Source organism: Micropterus dolomieu, linkage group LG22, assembly GCF_021292245.1.
Source record: "Micropterus dolomieu isolate WLL.071019.BEF.003 ecotype Adirondacks linkage group LG22, ASM2129224v1, whole genome shotgun sequence".
Taxonomy (NCBI): domain Eukaryota; kingdom Metazoa; phylum Chordata; class Actinopteri; order Centrarchiformes; family Centrarchidae; genus Micropterus; species Micropterus dolomieu.
Genome location: NC_060171.1, coordinates 25,321,567 through 25,339,911, shown reverse-complemented (window position 1 = coordinate 25,339,911; position 18,345 = coordinate 25,321,567). Strand labels below are relative to the sequence as shown.

Genomic DNA, 18,345 nt, shown 5'->3' with positions numbered 1-18,345 from the left:
TGGCAACCCACAGACACCCCTCCAGCACCACTCTGGTGAATAAAAGACCAGGACAGACCCATGTAGGTTTATTCACTCTCTTCTGGGGAAAGAACATTTAGTGGGCTTGTTTCTCCACGAGGGCTGCCGGAGAAGAATTCGCCTCTTGTCCAGATAGGCAGATAACAAGGCCCCGCGGCTCCTCCACATAGAACCGAGTGAATGTGAAATATGATGTGGTCTCTAGAGGGATGAACGGTTTACTGGAGTGAAAGCGCCTGAGAGGAAGGTTAACGGCTATAGGCTGAGCAGCTGTTGGATGCTTCCTGAATCCTTATAGCTGAATAGGACAAGCTGTTATGTAGGTTTCAGAAAATAAAGATGTGTCAGAATAAGACCTGACGAGTTACAGTAAGGCCTACGTTTATCAGGCAACAGCAGCCTGGTTGTCGGTGCCCTCTCATCTATTGGAGACATGGTTTAGACAAAGTCACGTAACCAAAGTTTTATTTGAGTTATAATTATTTGAGTAGCCAGTGTTTAAGTAAAAAATGGTTAGGTTTAGGTGCAACTATGGCTGATAGACATCCTAATGTTGAGCCAGCATCATGACCATCCAGCATGTTCGCGACTTGTAACATAATAGGCTACCAAGTTTTTTACCAAGTGAAGTCTATGCAAGTTTTCTTATTCAGACATCCATGAGTAATAGATTGCAATAAAGCAAGTTCCATTTAACAAGACCATAAACCTTCGATAATTGGGATAAGTGTTCATTGGAACTTTGATTGGAATGATTTGAAACATGACAAATGGCACGTACAAGATGCCTTTCATGAGTCATATAGACACCATGTGAGCCTCTACAACACTATATTAAAGCCACACAGGAAAAACTGCAACTTTGTATTACAGTCCTCTACACACCTGTGTTTTAAATAAATGTAGTCTTTGACAATCAGAATCATTAATCACACACACAGTGGGAAAAGTAAGATTGAGCAGCTCTGCTATAGTGTTCAAGGGTCAGCAGACTGGCAGAATGTAAACAGTCTCATTGGCCTGGCCTCAGGAATGCATCTGTCACAGGCCTACTGGCCTACTTACTTCGGACCTGCAAGGTGGAAGATGTGGCCAAGAAGTAAGTCTTTAATCCGAAGCTGTGAGAAATTACCAAAGCAAATGGACTGGGGCCATACTTAGTAGTCACACAATTTCAACCAGTGGCTTGGCTGTTAGTCCTCCAAATGTGAGCTGTATGATGCCGTATTTTTAAGTTAAAGATGTATTGAGGAAGGAGATAACAATTCATCAACCATCTCACATGCCCATACAGGAGCTCAAAAACTTCAGTAATGTGAATTATATCTTCACATAGGTCTTGAGTTTATACTTCTGAACTTTCAGATATATTTAATTCCGAAAACAGTAACATAAAACCCTTGGCAGTATCTTAATGGCTTCTTGGTTTTACAGTGTCTGTCTGACTCAACACTTAAGAATACTGACCTCATTCAGTAAAGGACACAGTTAAAGGAGTAACACGGTAATTGTCCTTCAATACACTAATTTCCTTACACTAAGTGATTGGTGTAGAACATAACCCTAAAAATGTTAACAACATGGCATCAGCCTCTAGTTACATCTCGCCTTTTAAGGACTTACTGGCGGCTGGCCCTGCTACAGTACACATGTTGGCTTGACGGTGAGCTTCTGATGATTCAACCACAGTAACAGACCTCTTGGCAAAATCCTGACAGTTGGGTTACATCCAGCCACTCATGACACAGCAGGAGCTGCCTTCAGAGGACTTCCTTCCATCTGCCCTTTCATCTAGCAGTGCGTTTCCAAATCCATAGTACTTTGTAAGGTTGTGAGAAGTGGGGGTCAGAGCCAGACAGGAACTCGCTCTCTCCCTGTGAGGTCAGAGTGACTCCGCTTCACTTTTCCCTCTACACATCCTCAACTACCTTCCACGGATGCAGCGCATGGTATAGACGGTATTGATAAAATGTGCTCAAATCAGCCTCATTCATTTTATCCTGGGTAGCTTCTGGGAGTATTTAGCATGAGTAGGGCTGGGCGATAAAATTATTTCACTCGATATAAATCTAACAAATGTTCAATAAATGTTCAATTTAATTCATTTCTGACCATAAAGAATAGTTAAAAACCACAAGTAACCCTTTGGCTTCTTTAACTTTCACTCAGGAGCAAAAAATCAGCCTTTAAACTTGAAAGAAATAATGATTTGACATTTATCGTGATCATTATCAACATCGACTAGTATGAAATGTTTTATCCTGATAACATTTATGGCCATATCCCCAGCCCTATGCGTGAGTCATACCACAAGGAAAGGGCATTTTAATGGTGTTTTGCCTCCGCAACATGACTCATCTTCAAACAGGATAAATTCTTTATTATGGATTAATTGCAGCATCCAGAGCTGCATCTATGTCTGTTTTTGTGCGGGGGGACAAAAACAAATTATATATAAATAAAACTGTAATGTCAGAATGATACAAAACTATCTTTGCATCGAAGTTAACAACCAGTGTGGCAGAGGACGCTGCACGCCAGAGGTTACTTATAAAAGTCTGACCCAGCTCCTCTCCAGAAAGCCAGACTACAGCCTTCTCCAGTTCTTCCTTGCACTGAGCCAGCCAAAAAGCAAACATCCTCCTGCTTCTCTGCTCCACATCCTGATCTCTTCGGAGGGAAAACAGTGAGTTATGATAACACACGCCGCTAAACGGAGCTTGCACATCCAGATTAACACTCTCTGACCTCAGAGAAGATGTCCCAAGTCTAGCGATGAAGTTGCTACAGCCTAAAAACGAGGCTGACAGAACAAAGGTCAGTATCACTGATCAATAGAACAAATGCTCTGTCCCCCCACTGAGATAGGATAAGAGCATTTGTCAAGGCGCCTGTCAGGTCCCCACCGCTCCATTTAGCCACAGACTGACTCTTGTTGCTTTGTGTTGATGTTTGGACCAATCTGGGTCAGCTGGACTAATATATGGTATTGTTATTGTTGTTGGGGTCAACAAGGCCAAAAGCAGATGCATTAAATAACATCATGCATCAGTAACAGTATTTGAGGGACTTGACATGATGCCTACATACAACATGAAAGACCTCTGGGCACAAATCAAGTGTTGGTCTGTGTTGTGGACACAACAGTTTACCCCCCCAAAACTCAACCACAACATCATCACCAGCCGCCTGCTTGCTTGCCTGCCTTGCCCATAAATTTGATTCAGTTTGTGACTGTAAGTGCAAGAAAACGAGCTGCTAAATTAAAGACTGGTCATGTTTCTCTTCACTGTCCTGGTCACACAGGTAGCCTTGGTCAGTACATGTTGCATTGCTTACAGCAGGTACAGGGCATATACAAACATCTATTATCCTTTACTTGCTTCTTTTTCCAGTTCAGCTGTGACTGTAATTACAAAAAAAACTGTCAAAAGTCCTCCAGCCTCTTCACATACTCAGGTGTCAAGCTGCTGACGTGAAAAAGGCATATCTGTATTATAAGGTGCCCTTGCCATTTCAATAAACAAAAATAAGGACAGCTTTTAGACTGCATCATTTCGTCCAAGATAAGGACATTTCAACACAAGTGATTGGGAGTGAATATCGCCACCACATTCCACAGGCTATCCCTTCAGATCTGTAGGCTGATAGCTACAATGAATTAAAATCGGGGTTGGCAGATGACCACTAATGTACCATTACAGCAGTGCGCGTGTACCATGCAGATACAAACGTGGGATTTATTACAGGACCGCGCAGTTAAATCGTTAGCTGCTCTATTAAAACCGCCGGACCGTGACATTCCCAAACGTGCAGAGGTGCAGTCCGCGGATCCCAGGGTAACGAAATTACACCGTGTTTGTCAAGCGACCGGGAGGGACATTACCTTTGAATCCCGCGTGTTTATAATCCACTCGTATATGGCGAGGGTGAATCCATGTCCGTGTGCAGATCCAGATTTCGCGGTAAAATCCACAGTATTTGGTGTATTATTTAAGTGGGCGATGCTTGTTCAGGCCAGAGCAGACAGCCTTACAGCAGAGGAGAAGGCGCAACTTGAAACTGACAGAGAGGGATCGGTCGAAACCATAACGACGACAAGGAGGGGGGGCGGGAACAAGTCTATAAATAACAACACATTCCCAAAACATCGTCTGCGTATTATTTTCACTGTGCTCCGTGCTGACAAAAGATTACAGCAGAACATAAGTGGGCTTATTGAGACGAAACTGCGTTATGCTAGAAAGTATCTGAATATTTGAGGTGAGTAACCCCCATTGCTCCTTGGAGTGAGCCTGCGTGTTTTAACACAGTTTAATCCGATTGGTCTCTTCCAACGTGACGCGGCAGTACTGCTGCCTTCACATGGTGTCAGAAACATTAGAACTGGTTTACACAACAGGGGAAGGCGGGCCGGGTTTTATATGACAGCCGATCATTAAATCATTAAAATCCTTATTTACTGTAAAGTAGCCTAGTCCTTGCTACCTCGTGTGTGATTGTGCACCCTAAATAAATATTTAGCTTCACATGTGACGTTTTAGACAGGTAAACGTCAACAACTGATGGCCCTTACACAAGCTGAATTATAATTTATTTATAATCTATCCACGGAACAATGAGTGATAACAATCAAGTTGATATCATTCTCAAATTCCACTTTTTTGATAAGTTTATGAAAAAAGAGCTTACTTAAACTAATGTATCACTTAACTTCATGTTGGTATTGAAATTAGAGTTATGTGGCACCCAGCATGGCCTCTGTAGAATTAGGCTAGGCAGCATGGAAAGAAAGGATAGGCAAAGTATTTTTATTGGAATTGAAATTTTATTTCCTCAGTATCAATGTGTTTCTAAGGAAGAAACTTGCAGACAGACTTCCACTGTATTGCATCTTGAAAAATATCATTCCCATTGAATTCCAAAGCCCATTTGTTTGTTTTCTAACAAAGCATAGACATGGATTCTGCTGTGGTTTTAGACGGGCTGAAGTTTGCCTTGGTGGAAAACCACTTAAAATTACAACTTGGGAAAATTATGAGTTTGCAAACAATCGCTTTCAAATGGCAAGACATCACATGGAAAACAGCATAGTGAGTCTTTGGCTGCTTCCCACATACAGAAATATGCATCACTGATACACTGCTTTCTTCTCCCCTCAATCACAACACAATCCAAGGCTTATACTCCTACTACAAAAACATATTGTGTACATTAACAGCCAAGCAATCCTGACTATTAACTATTTAAAACTGTAATGATTATCCTAAGTGTCTTGGCTGATTCAGAAGAAAAGGTCAATGACATGCAGGCCCTTGGTAAAACCCACTCAACTATCAAAGTCACTGCTGCTTCAACTGCATCACTGCCAACAACTGGATCACAGGCCTGCAGTGAAATCTCAAAATGTGACTACTCAAGATAAAGTTCATCCAATTTGATCAAAAATAGTCTTTTATCTATATTATCTACTGATTACAATGCTGTGCTGAGCCCTTGTCAGGCTTTGCTGGAAGGAGGAACCCTACTGCTACTATCAGCTCGCTGCACGTTAGTCGGGTCTCTCCCTCTTGAGCATCCAGCAAGGCGGACACCTTCCTGTCACCAGACAGATAGGCCTGCATGGCTGCTTTTTGAAAGCACACAGAGACATATTGCATTTGTAATCCCTCACAAAGACAGTGTGTAAACTTCAGCCACGTGGAATGCATCAGTGCTACAACATCATTTTTGTTCCTTCAACAGAGCGTTTATCACTTGACAAGTGACTGGAAATATCTTCAGCACATCTGTTCTGCCTACATACATGTATAGTAGGGAAGAAGTAAAAACACAGGGATATTTAATGGAGCTATAGCCTATATAAGAGAAGAGATTGCAGATACTAGCCAGATTATTATGGATTGGTTTTATAGGATTGGTTCAGCAGTGAAATGTTATTTACTTCAAATACTGTGATGCTCGTTCACAGGCAATGTCTGTCTTTGGTAGAAAATTAAATAGTCATTAGTATAGCTCCAGACTTGCTTATTATGAGGGTTACATAATGCTTTCTCTTTGGGCGGTAAAAAACACATGCAACGTCTCACATCCTCCTGTAGCACACAGTGAATTTTGTAACTCAAAATAATGATTTTAAAACTTTGTTATTAAACACATTAGTCACTTAGTCACTGAGTTGAAAGATGAAAAGGCATTTCTGCATTTAAGGTCATATGCATAATAAAAAATGTAGCCCTTTCTGACATAATTGAAAACATTATTGCTGCATCACATCCCTCACATGTTATTGTGATACTAATATGAGCTTCAAGCCTACGCTAATTAAAAACAGCAACATTTTGACTGTGAGAGGACTGCAGCCAGGAAATCTCGCTGTCTCCACCACCACAAGGACATTACACATACGAGGTCTCCAATCAGAACAAGCTGCCCTAGTTGAATTTGCACAGATTTGATAATTAAACAAACCACAGGGGGACGCAGGATGTCAGCCGCGTCCGCCTGTGTGAAAAGGAGCGAGAGAGCAAAAGGAAGACTTGGAGGAACAGCAAGGAAGACAAGAAAACTGAGATTGGGATCACAATTCATCTGTGAGCGTTTCGCCACATTATGAAACCGCCTCTAATTTGAGTGAGCACCTTGCTTCCTGCCACGTCTATGTTCACTAACACAGATTTGTCATTAGCCAGCTGACTCAAGCATGCAGACAAAGAGTTGTCTACCTAAGGTGAGGCAGGCTGCACACGTTGCCAGCACAACAAAGGAATTACACATGATGTCATCCCAGGAATCTTCAAAGGCATCTGCCATATCACATAATCAAACACAGATGAAAATAGGCTGCATCAAATCTCCATTCATTCACCTGATGATGATAAAACAGATGAAAGAGGACAATAAAGGTAAAGTACTCACTGACTGTGCAGATAGAGGACAGGCGCAAGCTGAAATCCAAAAGGCTTTCTATTTTCCTCCCTCCCTTTCCCCGTCTCTTTCTGTGCCCCCCCCACTTCCCACAACTGCAAGATGCTGCCTGGACCAGTGCTGGTTGCCATGGTAACCAAGACTGGGGGGAGGGGGGGGGGATCTCACGTGACCACATCTCCCTGGGCGCTCAGTGGTCTGACGCATGAAAGTAAGGAGGGAGCAATAAGGGGGTGGGGTTGTGATGTCACACACCCACCGGCTCCTGGATGGGAGGGATCCTCACTCAGGCCGCCTGCAAGCACACACAGACACAATGGCTGTCTTTTTAAGGTGGGGTTGAGCTGAAGTGGAGTTTGTAGATGACTCTCCTTGACTGACTGACTGACTGACTTACGGGCATGCTGACTGGATTATAGCACTTCTGGCTTGTTGATCTGAAGTGTCGGGCTAGGCTCTGGCTCAGCTGCTCCCCCAATGTTTGTTTTCATCTGCCATGCTGCTGCTGCCACTAAAAAGCACTCTAAACTGCTAGGGGCCAGGATGAAGAAATGGAACACAACAAGACATATGAGAGCACCCATATCTAGCAGCTTGACCTGCTGGCCTACCACACTTCAACTTCTGCTACAGGGACAGCAGGGATGCTATTTATAGCACTGCAGACAGATGCATAACTGCTACTATTCACTCTCAGACACGGTAATATTCATACTGCATGCAAACGCAAACATTCATACAGTAAACAAAGGAATTTTTGCTCACAGAAACATAGAATCAACAGGCAGACTGCTAATCTGCTCCTGCTAATAACAACTAAATGACCTAAATGTATTTCCTCAATTCTAACCATGGGCATGTGCAGAACAGCCTATGGGGCCATAATTGCATAATGATAAGCACCCTGCTTTCATACATTTTACAAGCTTTTTACAGCCTTGAAAGCTGAGGAATAACTTGGCACAAGAACAGCAGCAATGAAAGCAGCATTTAGCTGTTGAGTGAAAGAGAAAAACAAAACTTTCCATGTTCATTGAGGCATTAAAAAGATTTCAGAAAGAGAACTTGGGTCTTTTACATCCCATTTGAGGGAAAGTAGGTCTCTGTCAATTTCACGCTTATTCCCAAGGATGACATGAGTAATCATGGTCCAGGCTTCTTGTCCAGACTATTGTGTAATGCCTGGGATTGGTCCAGTTCCGCCAGAGATGAGAAATGTTCTTGTTGTGGGAGAATCTGTAATGTTGGTTTTTCTGAGCTGATGCCATGTGCGTCTGCAAGGTGGTGAGCAATTCAAAAATTACGTCTCAGTTATTCTGAGTGGTTGGTGGCCATCTAGGTAGTTTTATTTTCTGCAGTTTTGACCAATTTGTTATACAGTGCAAATGTAGAGAGACATATTTGTACCTTTCATTTACTGATGAAAAAAAGCAGATACTGACATTTGGAAACTTTGCTCAACCGGACACCTGCCATCTTTGGGGCGTGTCATTACATTCAAAGTACACAGCAATTACACACACCAATTAAGAAATACACATCTTCCTCTGGACTGTGTTTACATAGATTTTTTTGATAAAATAAAACAAAATATTATGTGGGATTAAAATGAAAAATACAACAAAAATCACACACTAGCTTATTTCCATTGTGTATCTAAAACTGCCTTTAATGTGTTTTCTGGAAATCATTTTGCCCTTGATTCTTCTATTAAGCCCATCTACTCTAGTACAGAAGCTGTCGGAACTGGTCAGAAATCGTGCTCCAAAGGAAACCAGGGCTATTCATTATGCAGATATTTTTTTCTTCTCATGCTATAACTGGGCAGTGTGCTTTTATGAATAAAACATGCACAGCTGTCTCCAAAGCTATCTGTTTCTCTGCACCCAGCAGACACTGCACACATAAAGGTGTTATTCACTCTCATCAAAAACATTAGACTTGGGTCACAAGTTGCTTTACTCATCATAGGACACTTTATACTGCGCCGTGTCGAGCATCTTCTTGCCTTCCTGTTCAGTTTGATGAGAGAGGGACAGAGGTTTGTTAATACACACAATAATAAACAATTATTGTTTATAAAATTACAAGCTGATTTCAAACTGTCAGTGCAGCACTGTTAAACCACATTTAGATAATAGACTGTTAGAAGCTTTTACTGTAACTAAAAATAACTAAATATATTAGGTATATAATAATACCTTCTACAGTTTAATATATGCGTTATTCATGCAGTAAATACTAGGTCTTGCTGGACTGGAACAGTGTCTATGTCTACATGTATGTGCCTGCATGTGTGCATGGTGGTCTGAGTTATGACAGACTGTAGGTTAAACCATGTTCTCTGGCAGGACTGACACAACATGGCAGTACATAGGCCCAAGTTAATGAATCCCAGAGAACGTCATGTCAGCAAATACCCCATATTGAGTCACATGCTTTTTTTCTCCAGTTCCATCAAGTCATATATACATGACTCTCTGCCCTCTCAATCCTCATGTGAATAGGCTGAGGCGATGTTGAGAGCAGTGATACTAATAGGCGATCTCATCATGTTCATGGAGCCTGTTACAGGCCAGAGAGCACAAGGCTGCAAGGGAGGGGAGAGAGAGAGAGAGAGAGAAAGAGAGAGAGAGAGCAGATTTGCAGAGCAGCTTATTTCTTTGAGTCTTTTTCTAGAGCACATATAAAACCAGGAATCTGACAGTGTGATAATATTATGGTATTTGAGTAAAGACATTTTATGAATCAAGCTAAACCACTTATGAAGCAATCAGCTTTATTTCAGATATCACCACACACTTTGAAAATCTTGGTAATCTCACTTAATTTCCAGAATTAGTAAAACAACATATTAGGAAGAATTTGACACTAATTTATACAGGATGGGTGCAGTATTTCAGCACAGAGGTACAATTTCATTCTTATTTGTTTATTGTAGTGTGCAGAACCTGAGAAAAACAATGAGAGCACTACGTGGAAACTTTGCTTTTAGCAGTACAACATCCACTTATTAACACCAAACTGTCCAAAAGCCCAACAAGACTAAGAGTCTTTAGTCATGCTAGCAGCTCTGTGAGGATGTACGCAGTCACAGCAGTGCTTTGAGCTAATTCCGAAGTCAGCATGCTAACACACTGATGTTTACCAAGTGCCTAATGTTATCATGTCCACCATCTTATAGTGTGTTAGCATGCTGCTATTTGCTAATTAACACAAAGTACAGCTGAGGCTGATGGATATTTTACAGGATAAGAAAAACTGTGACCTGCTGGTGGATTCATTTCTTGGGGGACCATAAATGTCTGCACTAAATTTCATTGCAATCTACCCAATAGTTGTTAAGATGTTTCCCGGCTGGCTGGACCATTTGCTGCATGTCATTCCCTTACTATCTTTCCCCATATTTCCTGTCTCTGTCCACTATCAGTATCAAATGAAGACATATATTAACTAAATAAAGAATGCTACAACCGGTGTTGGTCAAATTGATTAGCTAAATTTGAGAACAACAGAATTTTCTGGTCTTTATGCTTAATTAGTGAAATGAACATGCATCTGAGGATTAGTGGATGATTTCTCTTGTTCTGTAACAAGTGCATACTGGTAGAGACACACAAACACTATCACTAACTGAACCCAGCAAATGCTCAAAAATATTTAAATATGATGTCTGAAAACCAGGAAGCACACATAAAAGACAGATCGCTGAGGCAGGCAGAAGGCTGTGTACAGCTTTCAAATAGAAGGTAAGTATTTACACCTACAGATGAACACAATGAATTCTCTCAGTCCAAACAATTATACTGAAACAGGTCCTCCCAGAATCACATCAGTATTTTAGGTAATATGAACCCCGCCAGTGCTGTAACTTGAACATTTAATTTCCTCCAGAGCGATGAGGGCAAACCCTGTGCAAACACTACGTAAATCAGCTCCAGTAGGCTGCCCCTGAGCATGATGGGTAGAGAGAGATAGGAAGAGAAAGAGAGGTGTTTGTGTGTGTGGTGGTGGGGGGTCCAACAGAGGAATCAAAGACATTGAACAGAAGCTACTGAATGAAAACACGACGACCAACAGTGGCAGAGGATAGAAAGGGCAGACAATGAATTTAGATTTCAGGAGGTCTGTGGTCAGTCTGAGCCAGTAAGTCTAAATTTAACTCTATGTGTTTAGGAGACCTCAGAGCAGGGCTGTGTGACGACTGAAACAGCAGCAGTGGTCAGGGTGCGGCCACACTGGACCCATTTTTCACACTGCTGGCCTTTTACTGTGTCCGTGAACTGATGTGGGCTATAAATCCAACAATTCCTAGAAGAAAAGCGTCAGAAGTGACAGCTGTGACCTTTTTGTCTCAACCCCTTCCTGAACCAGAAGACATCTACATTAAAATGGGCACAAACATCTGTATTGCAATGAAACACAAGGGCTAAATGATAAAATGTGTTGTTTTTTTAACTGAACCGACCCATTCATGTATTCTATTCAGGTTGTCATTTATACAGGATGCATTTTGCTATAGGAAACACATTTTCGCTATCACAGTCACTACCTTGTAGTCATCAAGAGAAATGTTCTTTCCATAGTTCAGCTGGAAGACAAACAACATGAACAGGCACTAATTCACTGATCAAATCTTTGTCTCACAGTGGACACAGTGAGAGCAGGAGAACCATGAGTGGTCTTTGTAGGGCTTCGGATGCACTCTTGTACCTCCACAAACAGGCAGCACTCAATGTGTAACATAATACAGAGCACTCTATTTTCTATTTTAATCAATGCTAAATCTACTTACATAGCACAAAAAGGCCTGTCAGCAGTTATAGTGTACAATGAGTTTGGTTTGTGTCTGTGACTTTGTCCTCATGAAAATGTAAGCCAATTAACTACAGAGTTCAGAGAACTCACCTAAACTAACCAATCCCTGACTGGACTGGCAGCCTGCTTTAAATCACTTCACTTACCCATGGGGGGGCTCAAACAAGGCATTAAAAATTATCAGTTAACATGGCAACCTTCCTGGCCAATATAAGAATCCAGAGCACTGTTTGCTTAGATATTGCCAAGCATGTAACATTTTGAGTTGGAGGGAACAACACAGCTTGGTGGGAAAATATACCATATACATGCTAAGACTTTACAAAAAAAGTTTGGGCTTACACTGTCTGTTCGGAGACCATCTCAAATTTCCATTTCAGTTGTGTGTTGATATATACACCCAAATATGCCTACAAGCAAACACAGACCATAAACACATTTCCTGGTTATACAGGGCCTATAACTCTGCTCCCAACAGCCCATGATCTCTTCTCTCTCTCTCTCTCTCCCAGTATGCTGGATTTCTGTTTAACCCATACTGTTTTCCCCTTCCACAGGCAGTAATCTTAATAGGACTTAATCTTAATTTAATATGATCAACTAACAAGCCTGACATACTGAAGTTAATACACTGGCAGAGTACAAACCTGCCAAACACAACAGAGCAAAATTGGGTAATTGCATCTAAATCCAAGGAATTAGATGGTTTAAAGGTTCATTGTGTAATATTTCTGAGGATTTGTTGACAGAAATGCAATATAAGATCCATAACTATGTTTTTGGTTATGTATAAAGACCTTACATAATGAAAAATAACTGTTATGTTTTTATTACCTTAGAATGAGACATTTCTATCTACACTGAACAAAATCATAAACGCCCCCATTCATCATGAGCTGAACCCAAATCTGTGTTAGTGAGCACTTCTCCTTTGCCGAGATAATCCATCCACCTCACAGGTGTGGCATATCGAGAAGCTGACCAGACAGCATGGGTATTGCACTGGTGTGCCTTAAGCTGGGCAAAATGAAAGTGTTGCATTTATAATTTTGTTCAGTGTACATACACCATGGGTCTCCCTTTCATGGACGTCGCCATGTTGTGTCGCCATGTTTCTACAGTAGCTGAAAACGGACAAATGGCTCTATATAGCCTGTTTCGTCACTACATTCTTCTTCTTCTTGTATAATTCTTCTTGTATAATTCTGGCAGGCGTAGAAGCTCGTCACTACGTTGAATGCATACAAAAAAGAAGTATGGGAAATAATAATAATAATATACAGTCTCTAAATTGTCGTCTGGTTTATTAGAAGTAAGAACTGAAGTGAAATTGGGAAAATGTATTATTTAGCACAAGCCGACGGAGCGTGAATCTTCATCGCCAAAGTAGTGAAAACATGATGAAGCCAGACAAAGTTGGGTAACAGGGTAAATGCCCATTAAAAACATTGCACCGTTTTACCACAAGCTAAAATCGTGGCTATCAGAACTACTTTGTGTTTCTATTGTATTTCAAAAAATGAAAAAAGACATTTTCGTAAGAAAGTGGAGAGGAGCCTTGATCCTCACCTGACAATGCCTTTGTAAACTTCATGTATTATGTGGTTTACAATGGATTGTTGTGCAGAAACAGTGAGGCTTACATTTTCTGTCAGTGGTCATACTTGCACTAGATGAAATAGTTTTTGAGATGTTCTTCATTTACTTGGCACGTTAGTCCAGATAAGCCAACCCTCCCGAGATGTAACTAAATGCATGATTACAGTACAGTAAAATAATGTATTGTAGGAGTATGAAGCCCTTTCTGGCTTGATGTTGCTGTTGTGTAATAAAATAATAACAATTAACCAATAATTTTTGCAATAGCATATGTTTTTACTGAATAATTAAGTAAATATCATTTCTTGGCTACTGGCTACTCTCAGACATTTTTTGTCCTGTGTCGGACACCATAGCTATTCTACACGCTTAGAAGAGGGAGGGGAGCGATGAGTGACTTTTCTCAACCCTCACCACTATATGTCACTAAAACTAACACACGTAACCGTTAATACATTCAATTATAGCGTACCACAAGGTTATACTCTACCCAGGCATGAATGTTTACTGGATGGTTAATTTAATTTCCTTTAGCTACAGCACAACAAAAAAAAAACTCATGATGGCTGGGATAAAATCTAAATGCTGTGCAACAGAAAGCCTTTCCAGTCCACATGAAGCATAAGCTGTTGCCCTCACTACAAAACTTCATTAGTTATGATAATGGACATCTTTTAGACACATCACAGGTCCAGCAATGTCATAGTAACATTCAACTGATTAAACTCAAGCTCACATGCTTTCCTTAAGGGAAATATGTATTATATTTAGATATTTTCCACACTTTATTATTGCACATATTCGAATATGGTCATACAGAGGTTCTGACACTCTATATGACTCTCTCCTGCTAAAAATATAAACAAATTAAAGAGAATGTTTTTTCATAATAATTTGGCTTTAATAAAAAAAAGTTAACATTCGATGAAGCTGAAGAGCAAGTTTGTGTCATGTTGAGTGAAAATATAAAAACACCACAAACATCTGCAGATTACATCCTGACAGGCCGTCAGCCCAAAGAAAAGACATCTAAATACACCTCTGTAAATTCATTGTCCAATAAATATTCAAAACAACAGTTGTCAAAACAACTCATTGGTATTAATTAAGTTAACCCAGCATTGCACCTGTGCTATTAAACCCTACTGGGTCAATTTTATCTCATTGATTTGTATTTGTGTGATTATTTTCTTATCATGAAGTTTATGTATGTTCTAATTTTTCATTCACAAAATGTTCTCATATACTTGCTTTTGTAACAGTGGCTAATGCCCAGTGATGTAAATATAATATCTTTGAAAGTGAATTCTGAACATTACAAAGTAGTGTGTCATCCGAGGTTACCTGCCAAGCACGGCAAAGAGAGTAGTTAAGTAGTTCCCAAACAGAGACTCCAAACAGAGTGTGCTTGTGGCCAGACCAGAATTTTAATTGTACTCTGTTCTGCACTGCCAAGGTGCCCTTTCTGTCCCTGTCTCTGCCCCCTTTTCCATGCACCCCATCCCACCCCTCTCTTCCCAAAGCAACTATGAAGCTGCTGCATTCTTACTAGCCTGATCAGACCATTTCCCTGCCAGCAGGCGCTAACTGTAATCTGTAGTCAGTAAACACAGTCCTGAACAAAGCTTTTTGCAAGACAATGCAGAGCTCAGCCACACTTTACACCATGACCTCAAACTCAGTACAAACCCCTATACAGAGATCCACACTGAGACGTCTGCGGGAGGATTTTGTCCATTTGTAATCAAAAACTTGAGTTTATCACAACATAAGCTGAGCAGTAGTGCTGTTTTCTCATTCTGCACCAAAGCTGCAAAGTGCTTGAACCCAACGTGACCTTGACTTATAATGTGAAAACAGATCCAGACTGTGCAGTTCATCTAACAATGAAGTTTTTCATTTTTCGACCCCCACTTTGCATTATAATTGCAACACATATGGGCAGATGTTGACTCAGCAATCCCCAAAAGGCTGAGGTCATGGTTTCAGTCCAGTCTTGAACTTGATACAAAGTGGCCATGATGGTCACGCTCGGCAGCTTTCAGAATGACTCACAAACACAGCCCAAGGACAGAACCCAAACAACCCTTTACATTAAGATCATAGACACACACACATGCACAAACGCATTCATGCACAACTAATACCTCGGCACATACAGAAAAACACACAGACACATTCCCGTAGTTGGTGCCCACTATTATCCATGATCACTGTTGTTGAAGGAAGCTGACAATTGCGACAATAGCAGCACTTCTCTTGTTGCTTTCAGGAGACAAGAAATTTATACAGTATTTTACCTTCTGTTGCTCTTATCACCAGTTCTTTTTCAATAACTGTGACCTACATTAGACACAAGCCCATCATCTGTACAATGTTCAGATCCTTGAAAATTACTGAAAACACTGGGATTGTGCCAGTCTTAGTTCCTGCATTGATGATTTTCTTTCTCAGAGCCCTCTGTGCTGCACGTCTACAGAGCAGCCTCCTGCGGTCAGCCCTCAGGCTCTGAGTTTGTTTCTGGGAGTCAATAACACAACAGGACATGTCTGCAAGGTGGAGGTCGCTGGAGGGATCAGTTATTTCAAAATTTAAAAAGTACACGTGGAGACAAAAACTGGCAACTTCTTTCTGCCTAGGTTAGACTGTAGCCCTCACACTGAAAGTCCCGTGACTACCACCACACTGATGTGCTCTATACTACATTTTATTGCACTGTTTATATTAGTATTACACATTGAAGTGCTTTTATTGATGGGCAATAAGATTATAATAGAAAAAGATTTAAAGTTTTACTGGTCCAATGTACTCACAACACAGTAAGAACATGCAGTAGAAGTGTAGATCAGTCATAGAGTCATCTTCACAGCTCTAATATTGACAGGTTTGGGTTAATGGAGCAAGTGAAAAGTGACAGCACGAAGGGATCTGTCAGTGACTCTTCTAACAGGGTTTCTAACAGGGTTTCTAACAGGATCCATTACTGGTGTCTTATAGCAACAAATTGATCAGTTATTCACTCTGGGGCAGATTCTCATATGTCACTCTTTTGCTGGTTTATTACTGTGAACATATTAATCTTTTATTTCCATCCATCCGTCCATCCATCCATCGTCAACCGCTTACAGGGGGGCTGGAGCCAATCCCAGCTGACATCGGGCGAAAGGCGGGCTACACCCTGGACAGGTCGCCAGTCCATCGCAGGGCCACACATAGACAAACAACCAGTCACACTCACATCCACACCTAAGGAGACTTGTCTTTGGAGACACCAATCAACCTAGCCTGCATGTCTTTGTATGGTGGGAGGAAGCCGGAGCACCCGGAGAGAACCCACGCAGACAACATGCAAACTCCACACAGAAAGGCCGGGGCAACCAGGGTTTGAACCCACGACCTTCTTGTGAGGCGACAGTGCTAACCACTGCACCACCACAGCGCCCAATCTTGTATTTTATTATACAATGCTGGTAATGTATTGTGGTCTGTGGTGTAGTGTATCGTAAATGTACATTTTATTTGGGGCTGTAGCTCAGTCCATAAGGACTTAGCTGGAAACCAGAGGGTTGTTGGATCAAGTCCAGCAGCTTGGACCAAAGATACGGAGTGTGGACTGGTAGCTGAAGAGGTGCCAGTTCAACTCCTGGGCACTGCTAAAGGTGGCCCTGAACCCCCCTACTTCGCAGCCCCCTTGCTCTGACATCTCTGCGTGTGTGTGTGTGTATATATAATTCTAAAATCATCAACAACAGAGTGAAAAAAACATTTCTTCTTCTAAACTATAGATTCTGATGAATTACTTTTCAGACAGTAAAAAAATAAAGAAAGAGAAGACAGTCATCAATCCCAAAGCATAGCATCTTGTTCTCTTTTTCTCACTGCTCAGCTCTCAAAATTCTCACACTTCATCTTATCAAACCAGATCTCTGCCCTCTGTGTCGATGGAAAAGAGCAAACACACAACTATCGTCTGCAGCTGTTCAAATATTGTGACATGTGATCTCTGGCTGGCACAAAGAGCTCTTGTAATGATACAAAGGCCGGGAGAACAGAGAGCTCATCTCTGCGGCCCATCCCCACCTCTTGACCAAAACACACAAACGCACAGCATTGTGTTTATTGTGCATTCTGCGTCACTTCATGCAGCTTGTCGAAATAGCCACACATGCAGAAACTCCACACACACTGTGCATCTGCAACTGTCGCCACTTTACAGCCTACAATCATGTAAAGCAAACATGCCTATCGGGAAATCTGAGAAGAAACATTATCTACATAAACCATGTGTTGAATAAACATGACATTGAGAGGTAGGTTTTAAATAGAAATCGTATCAAAAGGAAGGCAGAGCAATTTAATTTCTTATCTCTGAAAGAACAAAACTGCTTTTGTTCTGCTGTTTGTACTGCTTTGTCACTCCTTGACAAGATGTTTAGAGCCATTCATTCACCCTACTGCCACCACGTGTTTTTTGCACTTTCCAAGATAGGGATCAAACAGACAAAGCCTCAGTCTTTAAGCTCTCCTGACACTTTTTTACAAACATTAGTCCTCCTCTCATAACCTACAATGTATACTATACTGAGATCAGATGGGATTATCTGGGGCTGAGTGATAGAAACATTCAACTAATCACTGAGAGCACAATAGGGTAATAAAACATGATCAGCATTTAGGGTTTTTAAGGTTGATTAGACCAAAAAAAACTTCAAAAGAAAAATAATCCAGTGACTTCAGAGCAGTGGTGACACTGAGTGACACAACCTCTAGGAGGTGCAGTCCAAAAAGCCATGCCATGCTATGACTGCGTTAAGCCTAATGGTAACATCAGCATGTTCATCTTGGTTTAACACGTAAGCATGCTAACATTTGCTACTTAGCACTAAACGCAAAGTGCACTTCAGGCTGTCAGGGATGTCATTAGTTTTGCAGGTGTTTGGTCATTAAACAAATAACATTTTTGATTTCATTGACGTCATG

General features: G+C 41.1%; 1 protein-coding gene across 12 annotated transcripts in view; it reads right to left on the bottom strand.

Moving 5' to 3' along the window:
* Positions 1–18,345, bottom strand: part of mical3a (microtubule associated monooxygenase, calponin and LIM domain containing 3a) — a 96,694-nt gene that overhangs the window by 64,070 nt on the left and 14,279 nt on the right. For 8 of the 12 annotated variants that reach the window (XM_046038015.1, XM_046038019.1, XM_046038017.1 and 5 more), the window contains exon 1: positions 3,908–4,076. The exons of 1 other annotated variant lie outside the window; for it this stretch is intronic. The gene's annotated coding sequence lies outside the window, so the exon portion shown is untranslated. Of the gene's footprint in view, positions 1–3,907; positions 4,079–18,345 lie in introns of those variants that run through there. 3 more of the 12 variants (XM_046038023.1, XM_046038024.1, XM_046038025.1) reach the window with 2 other exon arrangements.